Genomic DNA, 16,575 nt, shown 5'->3' with positions numbered 1-16,575 from the left:
GTTTTGACAGCCTTACATAAAAGCCAGCTTAGACCAAATAATCTCCAAGAAGGACATGAACGTCATTATCTCCAATATTAATTTGGTCTTCGGCCTTAGTAGGACTCCATTTCCCCTGGGACTGGCCCGCCCCAGCATGTGGGTGCCGTGGGCTCCTCCTCCAATGGGCCCCCACTTTCTCGGGGGCCCCCACTTAATTCTCAGCTCAGAGACCCACAGACACAAAACCCGGAACGAAGGGGGACCGGTGGCTCAGGGGTGTGGGTTTGCCATTTCACTGTTTCCGCATCCTCTAACCGAATCCGCGCCACTGCCCTCCCCAGCTGCCCTGGCCGCACATCTCCCAGCCCCTGGGGGCTGCACGGGGACAGCTGGTGAGATCAGTAGCCTCGCGGCTGGATTTTGCTCGAGTTCCTTGATAGCTAGGCATAGGTTGAATTGAACTGTTGACCCTCCCCTGGGCTGTTGGCTAACTTGTTTAAAAAAAAAAAAAAGTGTTCTTACGGCCACAGAGAAGCAGTAAACCCTGCGTGCACCGCGCGGTGAGTTGTCATGCCAACGAGGCCTTGCTGGGTTTTGAGCTCAAGCAGAGCCTCACAGTTGCAGGTCTGCCGTGTGGGTTCTGGCGATGGTTTTGGCCTTTCCTGGGAGGGTCAGGTCCCCGAGTCAGAGAACCTCCTGGATGGATCATAGCTCGTGGCAAGGAGAGTGGCTTTGCATGTGAATTTTGTGTTAAGAGGAGCCCTGTTTAACCCCCAGTAGCTGAGTTGGTGAGCTGTCTGGGCGTGCTGGCAAGCAACCCCCTTGATTGATCCACGGTCTACAAGAGAGAGCGGGTTCACGTCCCGGCAGTGGGGACAGCTGGACCGGGGGACGTCTGGTGCTGCCCGGCATTTCCTTGCCAGCTCAGCCTGCTTTCGTGTTCTCCATGAAACCGTTGTTACCTGTGGGGTTATTTCAGATAATCATTAGAGAATAATAATAATAATATGTGCTCGTTAAGTAGTAAAACCAGTGAGGGAGGGACACTTGTGAAACTAAAACCCTAAATATGCAAAACCTTGGCCAAGAAAGAAGAAAAGAACAAACCGGGCTTTGAGCTAAGTAACCAAACCAGAAAGGTTTCATTCTTGTTCTGTCTTCCTGCGACCTTGACCACAGACCTCATGCTGTGTCCCCACTTCCTCACTCCCTGGGCCGGGAGGGGTCCAGTGTGACAAAAGACATATTGGGAGTGGCCACGCATGGGAAAAATCAGTCGGCTGGATATACCTACACCCTTTCTGATTTTTGAGAAACTAGCCTCTGATTTTTGTTTCAAGTTCTCCTTAAGAAGAAGATTCTAAAATGGATACAAACGAGTAGAAAGGGAGGCAAACTTACACAGTGGACCTTGACACTGATGTTTGAAACGTAACTGAGATTCTTTTTTTTTTTTTTTATGTTTATTTATTTATTTTTGAGAGAGATAGAGACAGAGCATGAGCAGGGGAGGGGCAGAGGGAGATGGAAACATGGAATCTGAAGCAGGTTCCAGGCTGTGAGCTGTCAGCACAGCCCGATGCAGGGCTTGAACTCCCGAACCGTGAGATCATGACCTGAGCTGAAGTCAGAGGCATAACCGATGGAGCCACTCAGGGCGCCCCCTGAGATTCTTGAACTGAGGTTGGGGTGATCCTTCCTCAAAAGCTGGGGTTCCCTCCCTTTGAAGAAAGATCGGTGATCCTCCAGTGCTTACTTAGAGCATTAGGGGACCACTGCTCTCCCAGGCATGCCCTCAAAGTTGGTTCCCCCCACCCCCAAAAGCCTGAGTTTGGGGAGTTTGGAAGTTTACCTGTTCCACTGACCGGGAGACCGAAAGGAAACTTACCTGTGTGTGTGCCCGGAGCAATTCAGATTAGAAGAACACCAACCCACCACTGTCCAATGGCATGGAATTAGGGTGAGGGAAATCCAGAACAGCCCACGGAGTGGTGGGGATATAGACTCCCAGGCGAAGCCTCCCATGAGCACAAAGGTGACGTCTGCCCTAGAAAGCCCGGCATCGCCTGCCCCTTGTCTCTAGCATGTGGTTTTCACAGAGTCGCGCTCCATCTAATTGTCTGTCACACTCTGCAAGCTATTTATAAACTCATTGCCCTGGATGAAAATAAAAAAGCAATCGGCAGTGATTTTTTTTTTTTCCCGAACGCTTTTTAAATAACCGGATTCCTACGAGAAAGGTGGAGTTGGATAATCCGACTACAGTGGCCTCTAAAGTTTGGGGTGTCCGAGGGCAACCTCCCTGGGTTGTACCCTGCCTGGGGTGCTATGGCTGGGAGCCGGGTGTGCGATTCTGCTGCAGGCGCACAGCCTGGGGCACCCACCCCGAGCCCGGGCCGTGAAAACTTTGTCCTTCCAGATGCTGTCTGACCTTGAGAGTTGGTGTGACCCAGCCGTGCGGGGAGCTAGGTGTCTGCTTAATGCCCGTTGCTTCCTTTGGACGTTTCTCCTACGTGAACGAATTTGCAAAAACTTTCATTCCCAGCAGAGCTGTCACTGATAAAAAAAAACACAGCAGTAACTCAGGTGATGTGGTGAAGCCACTACTGAGCATGCGTCCCCCATAAGCGGATAAATCGTGGGGCCCCATTTGGTGGGAATCAGCAGTTTTACATAGCAAGTAATTGTCAACTTTTGGCGGGGAGCCAGAGGCCTAGAATTGTACCCGGGTGTTTTGTGTCCGTAGAGAGCGGGGCGTGGCAGTTGGGCCGCAGTGAGAACAGCTTCCGGTCAGGCCTGCGAGGGAGTCGGTGGGGTTGGGTGCTGGCGTTGCCCCGCGCCCCCACCGTCACTCGCTGCTTCCTCACGTGGCAAAGCCAGGCCGGGAGCAGACACCTGTGAAGGGCCTCGCGATGCCTGTGTGCCACGGACGCTTGCACGTCACGGTTGTGGATCTGCGGATTCTCTAAGTACTTATTCTAGGCATGAGGCGTCTCCCCTGGCACTGTCTGTCCGCCACCCTGGTTCTGCATCAGAAATAAAGATGCGCTCGGAGTAACACGTAATTAGCTTTCCAGATCTCTTTGTAAGGGGAAGGATGATGTGATAATTTGCTCATTGTTCTTTCTTGCTTCAACCGTGGGTTTGCCTGGTGACAGGTGACAGTCCGTTGTGGGGGGCCTGGGCTGCTGCGGGAGGTGGCTCTAAGGCTCCTCCCTGCAGGGCCCCGCCTGTTGTGTGGGACCCCAAAACTGTCACCTGAGCACAGCTGTGTTCCCTCCACCATGCTCAGGGCCACCAGGAGGCTGTGAGGCGCTCGGTGCCCCCTGTGACTAACAATTCCATTAGCGGGGACCTGGCTCCATTGAGCCTGCCTGTGTGCCAAGAGTCTGCCCGCAGCGGCCGTGCGAGGTAGATGACCCTGTCCCCATCTTACAGAAGGGGAGCTTAAAAGTAAAAACTACAGAAATTTTGAAATCTACAAAAGCAGAGAAAATTGTGGCCTGGACACCCGCGTCCCCATCTGCCGGCTCAGGCAGTGAGCAGCCGACGGCGGCCTTGTGTGTGTGCCCCCCACACCCCGCCAGCCTGTTCCAAGTGCATCCTACCCGTCGTTTCATAGCACAGGTGAATATTTCAGTTTAGAAATACGGCAATCATAGCATTGTCGTACCCGAAGAAACTTTGACAACTTGTGACCTTTACAAGGCACTCCTGTGCCCCCCCCCCGCCCCCCGCCGGTCCCCGTTTTCTTTGTCAGACACAGTTGCAAGTTCACTTGGTTCTGTGCCCCTGGTCCGGCCCTTTGGAAACACTAATGACAGGTGCGGCAGCGGGCGGAGGTGCCGTCTATCTCGGGGGGCAGGACGGAGCTGGGAGTTCCTGCCTCAGCTCTGGATCCAGCCGTGTCACCTGGGGCAAGTTCTGCTTTGCTCTGGGCCTCAACTCTGTCATTTTAAATGGTGCTAATTACATACCTGTTTCCTAAGGCTGTTGGGGAGAGTGAGTGAGGCCGGGCATGGAGCTGAGGAGCCGAGGACGCTGCTCAGGGTTCTCACACGTGCGTGTGCTGCTGCATCTGCTGATCCCAGTAGTGATGCTGCCAGTCATGGTCATGGCCACCAGGGCCAATGACCGTGAGGCGGTGTGTGCCGGAACCCAGGCCTGTCGGCCTCTGCTCCCCCCCAGTTCCCGCTCCCCCTTGCCCTTGGCTTGAGGACTGGGTTCTCACTGCTTTGCTTCTGAGGCTCCTGTTCGCTCCCATGCACCTGTCACCTGGTGGCTAGGTGCCGGGTCCCTCCAGTAAGGATGGGGTGTGTCCTCTCCGGTAGAGCCGGTTGGTTTCAGATAGGATGAGGAGTGGGGGGAAGTGGGGAGGAGAGGGAATCCCTGCTTTCACTCCTTCCTGAAGCCAAAGCCGCGCCCAGGGGGCGTGGGGACGCCCCACAGCCCAGTGTCCGGAGCGAAAGCTTTCCTCCCGGCCCGCGTGTCTGGTGCCCGCGGGCCCAGCAGAGGGGGCAGTTCCATCGGAAGTCCCGGAGGGAAATGTTTTTACAGCGCTTGGCTATCCTAGCAGACAAAAATAAGATGTTTGCTTTAGCAATTTGCTTAGTCCTGAAAACATTCCTAGACAATGCCAGGGCCTTAGTTGAAAATAGTATGCTCAGCTTGTTGGGATGGTCCCAGGAAGGATGTTTTGAATGAAAATAAAATGATACATACCACGGCTGTTCGCCTCCGCAGGGATCCCAGGGGAGTTCAGGATTATAAGGGCCACAGGGAGCCTGGACCTAATAGGGGGCTGGCTGCCAGTCCCCTTGGGCACGCCTCTGGGACAGGCCAGAAGATTCTAGAACAGGGGAAAACATCTGCAGGTGGGAGGCCGCATGTCCTTCCCCTGCCCCTTTGACCTTGGTGCCCGCCCCTACCCCTGAGGGAGGCTCCCGATGGGGACGGCCCTGGACCACACTGCCAAGTCCTAGGTTGGGGGTCCGGAGCACCTCTCCAGGGGGTCCTGGTTCACACCCTGGGGTCAGCCTTCTCTTGACTGTGAGGAACTGCTTTATCCATCTGAAACCTCCTTTCGTCTGGCTCCCCTCCTCAGTCCTGGGTCTGCCCATGCAGGATGCACTCAGCCCTCCTTCTGCATGACTGCCCTGGCCCTGCACATAATCACAGGCCAGGATCGGTTCCAGAACTTTCCCTCCCAGGGTATAGGCATCGCCACTTCCTTCCACAGCACAGTTGCAAGTTGGTTGCTTGCTCAGAGCCAGGGTTGCAGGTGCTCTGTGACACGCGCACACGCACGCACACAACAGAGCTGGGAGCATCACACACAGTAAGTAGAGGTGACTAAGAAAACTGTGTTTCCATTTAAAAGCCACTTGTGACCCTTTTTTTTTTTTTAAGACAAAGTACTCAAATCATTTCAAATAACTTCTGTTACGCCCTTTGCCTCTGAGCGCAGGTAGCAAACCGCACGCTGTGACCGTGTGTTGCGTGAAAGCGCAAGGCCCAAATAGAGCGGCCACAGAGCACTTGTTTTTCTTTGTGGATTCCCTTGGCAGGGTTTCGGTGGCGCATAAAAATAGCACACACTGCCTTAAAAATAAGTGGCTGTGTAGAGTGCTTGTATGCATCAGCTGCGTGCTGTCACATATGTTCACATTCTCCGTGTCCCTCCCTCTTCAGAAGGAATACTTGGATACGTGGTGTGCGGCGGCCACCACGCCACAGCTCTTCGAGGATGTGCCTGAGACCTCTGTGCCTTTGGCCTTGCTAATAACCAAGGACCTGAGGGAGTCATGGCCCTGGGTCAGCTCATTTCACCAGGCAAAGCCAGACCCCCGATGGGCTCCCAGACATGTCCTCTCCTGGCTCTTGAGCCCCTGTGGCCACTGCCTTCTCCTCTAACCACCCCCCACCGCCACCTCCCCAGGTATTAGGCACGAAATCGGAGAGGAAGCCACCAGCGGGGCTCACTCCCACGTGGGGGCCCTTGGAATGTCCTCCCCAGGGCCACGTCACAAAGGATGTAAACCACTCCTGTGCACGGGCAGCTGGAATGGTGTGCTGGCTTCGGGCTGCGGCTCTTCTCGAGGGTCCAGACCCTGTGAAATCAGGGTGGGTCAGTTTTGGCGAGTCTGGGGTCCAAACTAAATTTCATCGGCGTCCTGTTATTTTTTTTGCAGGTATGTCTGTGTTTTCCACCCCGGTTTTCACTACGGTTGTCGGCATAGCCAAAGCTGCAGTTTAAATTCTCACTCCTTAGATCGCACCTGCCCCCTTACTCTTTCCATAGCAGTGGTGATTTTTCACCTCTGTAAACAAACCCAAACCCACCAGAATCCTGAAACAACTTAGCCTTTCTACCTAAGCCTGGACTTTTTAAGTTTTTTAATTCCCCCTTGGGTCCACAGCCGCGTATAAAAGTTACTGAACGTAGTACACAGTTTTCAGGCCACACTCTAATGTGCAGGAAGCTTCTGCCCTCCATGGCGGCGAAGAAACTTTGGAAGGGTCCTAGAAGACCAGCCGACCTGGGGCCGTGGAATTTGGTGATGATGCTGTCTGTGCGAATTTGGCTGACTTGACCGTCTCCTCTCTCCACGTGCATTGTGTGGTTTCATGTTTGAACAGAGGATAATCATGATACACACTCACGCCCTGCTGGGCTAACACCTCCATCCTCATGCTTGGTGCTAGTTAGGAAGGAGAGGCAACAGCTAGTGGGGAAAGGGCAGGTTCAAGCACGGTGATGGCTTGATCTGCTAGTGGAAGAACTTTCTGTATCATTCCTTGGGAGTGCGCCCGCCCGTATTCTTGAAAGTTGGGATACCTTTGGGAAGGATGGAAAGGTTTCCTTTCTGGCTTCCTTCCTGCCTTGTCTTAAGAAAGAAAGAGGCTCATTCTTTCAGACGTGGATGGAGCTGGGCACCCTGCTTTGCCCGCAGCCCTGGGGGCTAAGTTCAGGTAACAGCCCGGAGTGTTGGCTCCACCACCAGGACTTCTGTGAAGCTCTGTCACTCTCTGTAAGGAAAAAACAGAACATTAATTCCAGAAGGCCTCCAAGTTCTACATGATTCCGAAGAGCAAGCCTGAAACGGGGCCCCCGGTTTATGAAAAGCATCAGGCCTGCCTCCCGAGCGCTGGGGCGGCTTCTCCTGAGACTTGTCCTCGGGGCTCGCGGACAGGAAGTGGCCCGGCCAGGCTCCAGCTCTGTGACCTGTGTCAGAGCAGTAACAAAGAGCAGGCCAGCCTGTCGCCTGAGGGAACAGGATGGGTTCCTCAAGGAGGGATTAAAAGGTAAGTTGGATCCTGGACAAATCAGGCCAACAGGCTTTTTGGAGGCTGAGGTTTTGTCGACAAATTAACTTGGCTCTATTTTAAGCCATGTTATGTACCAAGACTTCCTGTTTTTCCCAAAGAAACCTCTTGTTTTGGTTTTTGTAATGATGGATTTATTGAAGCGTTTGCTATTCAAGGGACCCACGTTGTTTTCCAACTGCAAAGCAAAACCGGAGATTTTGTGGCCCAAGAGGCAGTGGAGACCCACAACACAGCGAGAGCCTGGGTCCCCAGAGACTGCTCGTTCAGGAATATTCGGGCCTCGGTGGCTGATCAGTGAATGAACAAAGAGCAAATTGCCAGTCAGGGTCCTAGACGGGGGCCCAGTCAGAGGACAATTGAAAGGGTTTTTTTGTTGTTTCTCTGGGCTAAGCTAAGCCATGTGTGTGTCTCTTTCTAGGAGTATTGGTCTGGCCAATCAGGGCCGTGTAAATCCCACTCACTTCCTGCCGACCTTTCGACACCGACAGATGTTTTTTCTTATAAGTGCTGTTAGGGCGCTCTCTCTACTCGCTGACCTCACCATATTTCAGTGAAGCCATTTTCCGAAGTTCTGTTTCTCAAATTCTGTGTATCCCATCTTGAGCTCCCCTCCAAGAAGCAGATCACCCAGTCCCCCGTTCCTGCCACTTCCTGTTGTCCCTCTTGGACGTGGGGGGGTGGGGGGAAGCTGGGCAGACCCACAGCTGGAAGCACGTGAATCTTGAACTGAGGAAAGCCGTGGCTTGAAGAAAAGCAAAGGTCTGATGGAGACTTGCGAACCAGGGATGTAACAAAGGACCCAGTGTGTCCCCACACATGAAAGAACCTTCTAGAATATACAGGCATCGCATGTGGATGTGTGTTGCGACTGTAGCTCGTCAGACCCTGGGAGCCCCACTGGTGTGACTGGGAGGTGGGTCCCTAGCAGGTGACACTGTGGCAGCCCGTGTGACCTGGACAAGTCACTGCCCGGGGGGGTGGGGGGGAGTGGTCGTGTTGGAGATTCTAAATCCTTGGAAGTGTCTGCAGCTCACACCCCTACTCCGAGAGCGCAGGTGCGCAATCTGTTCTGGAGGTACAGAGACTGTAGGTATTTTAGCCTTGACCCGAACGAGCACCGCAAGCGTGGCTAGGGGACCAAGCAGCAAGTTAACGGAGGGAGTGCGTTCTGAGCTGCCGTCACTGATTCCTCAGGCCCTGATCTGAGCTCCCTCTGGGCTCATCTTCTGAAAGCGTCTGGGCTGGGGTTGTACCTCTGTTCTGGGATCACCTGGGGTGCCGGGAACCTGCTCCAAGCCACCCCAGAGCAGGTTTGACAACTGAGGTGGTGCTGGGTGCGTTCTTTGCAGTGTAGACTGCGTAATCGCTTATTCAATTTAGCAGAGTGGAACGTACTGGCTGGCCACTTCTGTGCGCGTTGGGTGACTTCACGCCCAAAAGCACCCACAACAGTGCCTGTCACACATGAGACACTGTGCAAGCATCCGCCGGTGCTAAACTAACAAACACCTGGGCCGTTCGGGTCTATACTGGGGGAGCTGCCCGCTCGGGAGACTGGGTGTGTTTGTACCTGGACTTTGTTTTCCTAATGAGCTTACAAACCAGTCGGTCTTTGTTTGGCTGATCTCTAGGCATCCTTCAGTGGGTAATTCCCTCCTGGGCCTGGGGACCTCCATCTATGGGGGGGAGTGCTAATTGTGGTTCGGGGACCGTGGGTGCAGCTAAATGAGATGTAGCTGCCACATTTTCAGCCTGGCTCGTGGGGCCCACGGTGGCTTCTGGGCTTCCAGATTCTTGCACTGGAAACGGCTCTGCAGAGCTGCTGGGTGGGAAGTGACATGGGAGCCCCTGGGGATGAGCAGACGCAGGAGCCGGGAGGGACCCGAGCGGTTGACTCTTACGTTGTCCCATCTGTGAAGGCAGCCTCAGTTTGGAGTTGGTAACTTCTCAAGTATCAGAATGTTCCAGAAATGCCGTGGTTCCAAGAAAACGTCAGGGCCCACGCAAGCGTGTTTGTGTGTGTGTGTGTGTGTGCGCGCGCGCGCGCGCGCGCGCACCCGCTTTCATGCACTACAGCTGCACTCCGTGCCTCTCCTGCCCTTTGGGCTCCGGGTGGGGCTTGCTCATACCTCGGACTGCCACCTGTCACTCACGTCGCAGGGATGGGCTGTTTATGCTCTGAAACCTGTGCAGACTGATTTCCTGTTACCTGCGTTCTTTTCTTCTCTGATCAGCAGTGCTCAACTCGAATAGTAGCTGCAGTTCAAGGATCACTTCTAAGAACAGGAAAGCAAGAGGTGTGTTTATCCAGCAAATTGCCGGGCTGAGCGTGGCCTGGAAGACTGCATTCTTAATGTGGGGCCCAGCCCCTGATAGATCTTCCTAATGTCCCCAGATCGATGGAGGTGCGTGAGACAGAGCGGAGACCCGAACGTGCCTTAGTTAAGTCCGTGCATGTTGAACGCAGCCGGGAAGCCACTTGAAGCACCTGTGAAATCCAAGGGGGACTTGGTGCTCTCCGGGCCCATGGGCCCTGCAGATGTGTGGACAGGACAGCTTACCCCAGAGTCCACAGAACCGGGTACATCACAGACCCTCCTCACTGTCAGCATTTGGGCAGCTTCCTGTTCGCCTTCTCTGTCCTGTAGAAATGTCAGCCTGGTGCCGGTGCAGTTCAAGGGTGTCACGGGGTTTTTTATCTCTTCTGTTGAACTACCATAGTCGTGACCACAGTGTGTGGTCAGAATTGGGCAGCGGAACAGGTGAAAGGTGAGGACACTTTTCTCTTGGGGTCCCTCCCTGAAATCACAGGTCCCTGACTTTGAGGAGGCGGCCGCTCCCTTTGCAGGAGTTTGGTGGCTGGGCTGGCAGCCCCTCCCCCCACCAGCCAGGCCTGGTCTCACTGCCCGGCACCTGGACGTGCCCGCACGTGCGCAGTTTTCGGGGAACACGGCTGCGCTCAGGTGGATTTGGCATTGGGTCGTGTAATAAAGCCGGGATCCTTGACACACCGCACGCCGTGGGGCCGCCCCTCCTCCACAGCCGGGACCCTGCCACGGTGCTCTCCGCTTCCGTCAGCATCATCTGTGCGAGATCGCAGCGACTTCGTGCGGCGGCCATCATCAGTAGGCATGACTCTGTCTCTGAGGGCCACCGTGGCCACCTACCACCTGCCAGGCGGCTGGAGCGCAGAAATGCATTGTCACATGGTTCTGGGGACCAGAAGTCTGAGCGGGATGTCTCCGGGGCTGGTGTCTTGTGCGCACTGGGAAGGAAGGGCCTCTTCCAGGCTTCTCTTGGCTCGGGGTGGTCACCTCCTCCTGTGTCTTCACATGTCGCCGCTCTGTCCATAGCCCCGTGTCCCCATTTCCCCTTCTTAGAAGGACCCCAGTGCTACAGGACTAGGACCCACCCTTACGATGGCTTGGTTACCCCCGTAAAGACCTTACAAGGTCACATTCCGGGGCACTGGCTTCTGGCTTGAATGTAATTTGGGGAGGCTGGAGGGACGGGGAACATAATTCATCCCGTGACACCAAACACTCCCCCTTGGTGCAACTCTGGGCACCAGCTGAAAACGTGTGTGAATCCGTTTTGGGCGTTCTGATATGGACAAGCGGACCACAAATACGCGGTTTGGGCCGCGAGGGTGGGCATCTGGGAACCACCGTGCCCCAGAATGACCTCTTGTGGTGCCATTTGCGCGTGATGTCTGGTCCGGGGACGCACAGCGTGCAGACCTCTCACCTTCTCTGAGCCTCCCTTCTTCTGTTCTTTGTCTCCTGGGGCTCCGGGGTGTAGAGCATCCTCCTAAATCACCTCAGAACAGAGTTTTAAATGGCCATCACCTTGTCAGGAGTCTTTATGAGGATTTCATGTACAATCAGGGTCTTTGGGCATCAGCACATGGTGAGCTGTGATGATCTAAACAGGTGGTTGTAGTCACGTGAACCATCCGATGTTTGCCCGGTTTGTGAAGAACCAGGTTTGTTATGACAAAGATTCACACCTCTGGAAAATCCTCACAGGGAGCCGCCTCCTCGCCCCTGTTCAAGCATCCTCTCTACACCAAGGGATATTTTAGCCACAGTTCAGAACGTTCTGGGGTACAATAAACATAAAAATGATACTGTTTATCCACGAGAAACGTGGAGAACAGAAGGGGGGAATAATTCAGGAGGACCGTTTAACTCCAGGAATAATACCCTGAAAGAGAAAAACAAAAGGAGCCCTGGAGTGGCTCCCTTCTCGAATTCAATCAGCAAAAATGAATCCGTGTGACACAGAAGTGTCACCCGTTCTCCGCCCCAGTCTGACTGCCAGCTGGCCGCGCTCCTTTAGCTGCAGTCATGGATACAAAGCCTGCCTCCCCTCCCGGGTTTCCGCTACACCCCCATCCTCCACATTAAAACTATGTTAAGCAAAATAAATAGCTGCAAGCTGTTTTATTTCATTCTGTTAAGTAGCTACCCGTAAGATTAAGATTTTTCCTCTTTGTGACTCGGGTTGAAAAGATCAGGTCTTGGAAGAACTTTTCCATCAAGAGATTTTGTGGTGAGGCGCCTGGGCGGCTCAGTTGGTTAAGTGTCTGACTTTGGCTCAGGTCATCATCTCACGGTCCGTGAGTTTGAGCCCCGCGTTGGGCTCTGTGCTGATGGCTCAGAGCTTGGAACCTGCTTCAGATTCTGTGTCTTCCTTTCTCTCTGTTCCTTCTCTCTCTCTTTCTTCTCTCTCTCTCTCTCTCTCTCTCAAAAATAAACACTAAAAAAAAATTTTTTTTTTTTTTTAAAGAGACGTTGTGGACTTAGGGATGTTTGATTCCTGCTCAGCATTTCCTTAACACTGTCGCCTGAGACGGAGTGCCGTGTGAGCCTACAGAGGCCTCCACAGCTACAGCCCAGTGGCTTCTCCTGTGGATGTGGAATATGTGTCGTCATACTTGCCACTCTTCCCGAGGTCTGAGTTGACTCCTGTGTATCTACTTTTGTGTAAGCACCTCCTTTGGAAGAGAGGAGGGGCCACCCCTCGGCACTGGGGACGCTCCTGTCCAGTGGCGTGCCTGCGGCTGGGCCCTCAGGCGTAGGGAGCTGAGAAGTGAGAAGCGATAAGCTGAGCNCCCCCCCCACCCCCAGCCCCGCCTCCTGCCAGCCTCTGACCTGGTGGGCCATGCCCGGCAGCCTCTTTCAGTGTCTCCTTGGCCATCGGGTGACCCACACGCCTCGCTGGGTCCTCCACCCCAAAGTGGCCACCACAGAGGCTCCTTCTCCCAATCAGCGTGTCTGGGTATGTGATGGGGGGGCGGGGGGCATTGCATCAGGTGCAGAGAGAAAAGGGGAGGAGGGACACTTCCTGGAGAGGCTGAATTGGGGGTCAGGTGGGACGCCCCGGTGTCTCAGTGTGGGGCTCTTCAAAGACCTCGCCTGCCAAGTCAGGCCCAAGAGTCAGCTGTGCCGCCCAGGGGCATCCCGTTGCCATGGCGACGCTGGCTTTGAGATGGTGCTCAGAGAGGATGCTGGTCTTCCTGAGCTGTGGAGATTGGACAAGGCATCTGCGTCGCCCCTACTTTTCAGCGTCGATGGGCGAACCTCTTCCAGCCCCTCTTCCTCCATCCCGAACCAGGCAGGTGCACGCACGTGTGGGCCAGGGAGCCGATTTACTGCCTCAGCGGGCTGGCTTCTTCGAACATGCTGGCGAGAGAAGCCCGGAGGGGTCAGCGCGCCCTCTGCTGTGGCCATTTCAGGGGCCCAGGAAGAAGGCCCCGCCTCCAGCCCAGTGCCTGCTGGTCAGTCTCCGTTCCTGAAAGTGGTCGGAAACATTTCCTTTTCTCACCTCCCTTTCTGAGTGTCTCCCCAAGAAAATTGTGTGTTCTGAGGTCATCCATGTCTTACAACACACCGTGCTGGGGTTGAGGAGACTTGCGCAATCAGCTAAGCAGGTGTACGTGGCCGTGAGCTTTGTGGTTGAAACCCTGACACGCCTTTGCTCCATTGTCTCTCTTCTTTCCTCCTCTTAGACCTTAAATCTCTGCCAAGTTGTTTTCATTTTCCTCACTGTGGCTCATTCCTTATTGATGGGTCTTTAAACAAGACGCATGGGCGTCATGGAAAATCCTCCTTCAGGGTGGCCGTGCCCTTCCTGCATCGGGGAGCCTCTGCTCCATGAACCGGCTCTCGGCTCCCTCAGCTCGCAAAGGGGCAACCTCCGCTGCCAAGCCCAGGCTGTAGATGATGGGGGGAGGGGGAGGGGTGCCTGGGTTCCCTGGCTGATCACATGCCTAAATCTAAACATCTGTTGGTTGCTTTAAGGGTGAATGGGAGGTATCTGTATCATTTGCATCCTGAGATGGACCGAAGGCGCAGTGTGGCATCCCGAAATCCAGCTCAGACCTTTCCTTCTGGAGGTTTCTGTCTCATTTTCTCCAGGTTCTTGTAGAGCCCAAGTTGGGATTGAAATCGGCCAACCGGTGGAGTCCCCCAGCACAGCGATTCAGGGCCCCGCGGCCTGGGAAGGCCAGGCCGGGTGTGCAGTGCCCTCTGCTGGCCGAAGGGCCCCATCGCTGGGCACCGGGCCTGCCCCTGGGAAGGGCTAGACCAGAAGCTCCGCCCCACACCTCTGGTTTCCCATTAGCTTTGCCAGCCAGCCTGCCCTCACATGGGTTCCAGAGTGCACAGTGTCCAGACACCAGCAGGCTGGGATCCTCAGGGGCCGCAAAACAGCTGTGTCCCTCTAAGGGAGTCCCCTCCTCCGGGCAGGCAGCTGAGGATTCAGGGCCTCCCAGTGGCAAGAAGCCAAGAGGCAGAGGTCTTCACAATCTAACATTAAGGTTTTTAAAAATCCAAGATCTTACTGCAGCTCATCCTATAAAACTCCTTCTCAGACACTTAAGTTCACTGTCATCCGTCTATGTTAGAAGAAGCCAGATAATCCAAACCACCTTAAAAGTGTTAAATCTTCTCTGCTCTCCACCCTATTCCCATCCCCACCCTCCATTCTACAGGCTATTTTAAAACTAATTTATCTTTAAGTAATCTCTACACACCCAGCGTGGGGCTCAGACTCAACCCCCAAGATCAAGAGTCACATGCTCTCCGGACTAAGCCATCCCGCGCCCGCCCGTCCACAGGCTAACGTGTGGCACCACCTCAACTGACAGCCACAGGATGCTGTCCCCTAGGTGGTCCCGCCTTGGCTGACCTCCAGCTCCAAGCCCTTAGTGCCTGTTATCTGTGTTTTCACTCTGCCCTGGACCACAGCACGTGCATGTGGGTGCACCGCCTTCTCACAGGCTGCAGACAGTACCCTCGGGTGACCTTTGGGGCACCCACCCCAAAAGCCCCACCATGTCCAAGGCCCCTCCGCAGGCCTTTCATGAGAACTTTCAGACATTCTGGATGCTTCCTGTGTAGGATGCTGACTTCTCGCTCCGATGCAGACATTCTGCGGTGATTTCTTAACATTCAGTACGTAGCGGAAGATGACTGTCTGGTCACAGTGGAACTTCTTCTGTCCAGAGAGAAGTCCAGATGCAACTCCCTCATCCTGTCCACACAGACTTCTCCGCTACGGATCAGAATTGTCATGCCGAAGGGGGGCAGGGTCAGAAAATTAGGAAAGGAACAGTGAATCTGTGTTTCTGTGGTTCCTCAGTCTCCACACAATAGGAAGAAAAGGTGGCGTTTCACATTTCTTAGTTTAAACGAAAATTTGTTCCCTTGCCTTTTCTTGTTTTGTTTGCTTTTGTTCCTAAAGACTATTTCGTTATGAAAACAAATATATTAATTTTGAAGCATACTTGTAAGTCAAGAGCTTTAAAAATGTGTGAACATCCTGAACACGGGTGCATCTAATTTCCTTCAGCATGGGCAGACCAACACTTAATTTTCATTATAACACAAAACAACCAATTAGGAAAATCATGAATCGATTCTGTTCTTGCTGATAGCTGTTAGCACGTTTTGCATTTAACACCAGAAAACGAACTTTCACGTGCCGACAACCCTAGACCAAGCTGAAGGACTCACCCACCCGGCACCGTTTGCCGGGCAGCTGGTCTGAGAGGAAGCGTGGCTTTGACATTCGCTCCCTCCCGGTGGCAGCCTCCAGCCTCACGGGCCTCACCCCCGGGCACTGGGGTCCCTTGCGCTGGAAGACTTACTTGCTCTCTAGGTTTGTGACCTTACGGGCTCTGTGTGGGCTACAGCGTCTCCACTCTTCACGAATTCTGTCTCCTTGAGTGCCCCAGAGAATATTTTGCTGGGGGCTGGATTCAGAGAATACATTTCCAGGCCCACAGTTCCTTAGCCTCACATCCAAATTGTAAAAAGCTTTCAAAACTTTCTCTTTAAAAAAAAAAAAATTTTGTTTATTTTTGAGGGGCAGAGAGAGAGGGAGACACAGAATCCGAAGCAGGCTCCAGGCTCTGAGATATCAGCACAGAGCCCGACGCGGGGCTCGAACCCACAGACCGTGAGATCATGACCTGAGCTGAAGTCAGACGCTTAACCCACTGAGCCGCCACCGAGGCGCCCTGGGTTTCCCCTTCCAAAAAAACCTAAATATGCCCAAAAGCTACTGAGGAAATAATCCAGGAGCAGTAGTAGCTTCGAGACCCTTACAAACTTGACTTCAGTAAGCTGATGTCCCACAAACTGATCGTCCCCCAAAACTTCATTTTCTTCCTTGAAATGCAGTTTGAGTAATCCTGTTGTTAATTGTGGTATCTTGTCGACCATTTAACCAAAGGCTAGGCCAGCACGTTTTCCTGCTGACCCTTCACCCCTGTAGAACATTTGTTTCATCTCGATTTTAATGGGTTCTTGGGATAGAGTGTACAGAACAGCCCCAGACCCCCTGTTCAGAGGATTCTGCCCAGCTCTCTTCCCTTTTGGCCTCCGAAGGTGCTGGGACAGGTCCTTTTGCAGTAACCTCAAGACCGGTGACTTTACTGGGTCTCCGTGAAGAGCGAGCGGGCTTGCTGGGCACTTGTCGTCGGGGGGCCAGCACTGTCAAGGCTGTAGTGAAGCGTGCTGACCTTGCCCTGCAGCGTGCTGGGTCCAGCCCGCCCGCGGGGCCCTGGCATGGGCCACCAGGTGATCGGGGTTGCCCTGGGCCGACGGGGACCGCCCTGCTGGTGCACTCACTGGTTGGCAGAGTCTTGGGGGTGGGGTGGCGGAGTCCCCAGGAGACCTGTGCCTTTAGGGACCCCGGGAGCCTGTGCCACACCCAGGCTGCCGGGACTGGGGGGGGGGGGGGGGGTTTTCTCCC

The 16,575-nt window shown here is 54.2% G+C and overlaps 1 protein-coding gene across 1 annotated transcript in view; it reads left to right on the top strand.

Annotated features, from left to right (window-relative positions):
* The window catches only part of CTBP2 (C-terminal binding protein 2), a 105,233-nt gene that overhangs the window by 37,844 nt on the left and 50,814 nt on the right, over positions 1-16,575 (top strand). The gene's annotated exons all lie outside the window — the stretch shown is intronic.

The sequence above is a fragment of the Crocuta crocuta genome, unplaced genomic scaffold, assembly GCF_008692635.1.
Source record: "Crocuta crocuta isolate KB4526 unplaced genomic scaffold, BGI_CrCroc_1.0 scaffold466, whole genome shotgun sequence".
Classification (NCBI taxonomy): Eukaryota; Metazoa; Chordata; class Mammalia; order Carnivora; family Hyaenidae; genus Crocuta; species Crocuta crocuta.
The sequence above is the reverse complement of the archived record's forward strand: the minus strand, read 5'-3'. Positions and strand labels throughout refer to the sequence as shown.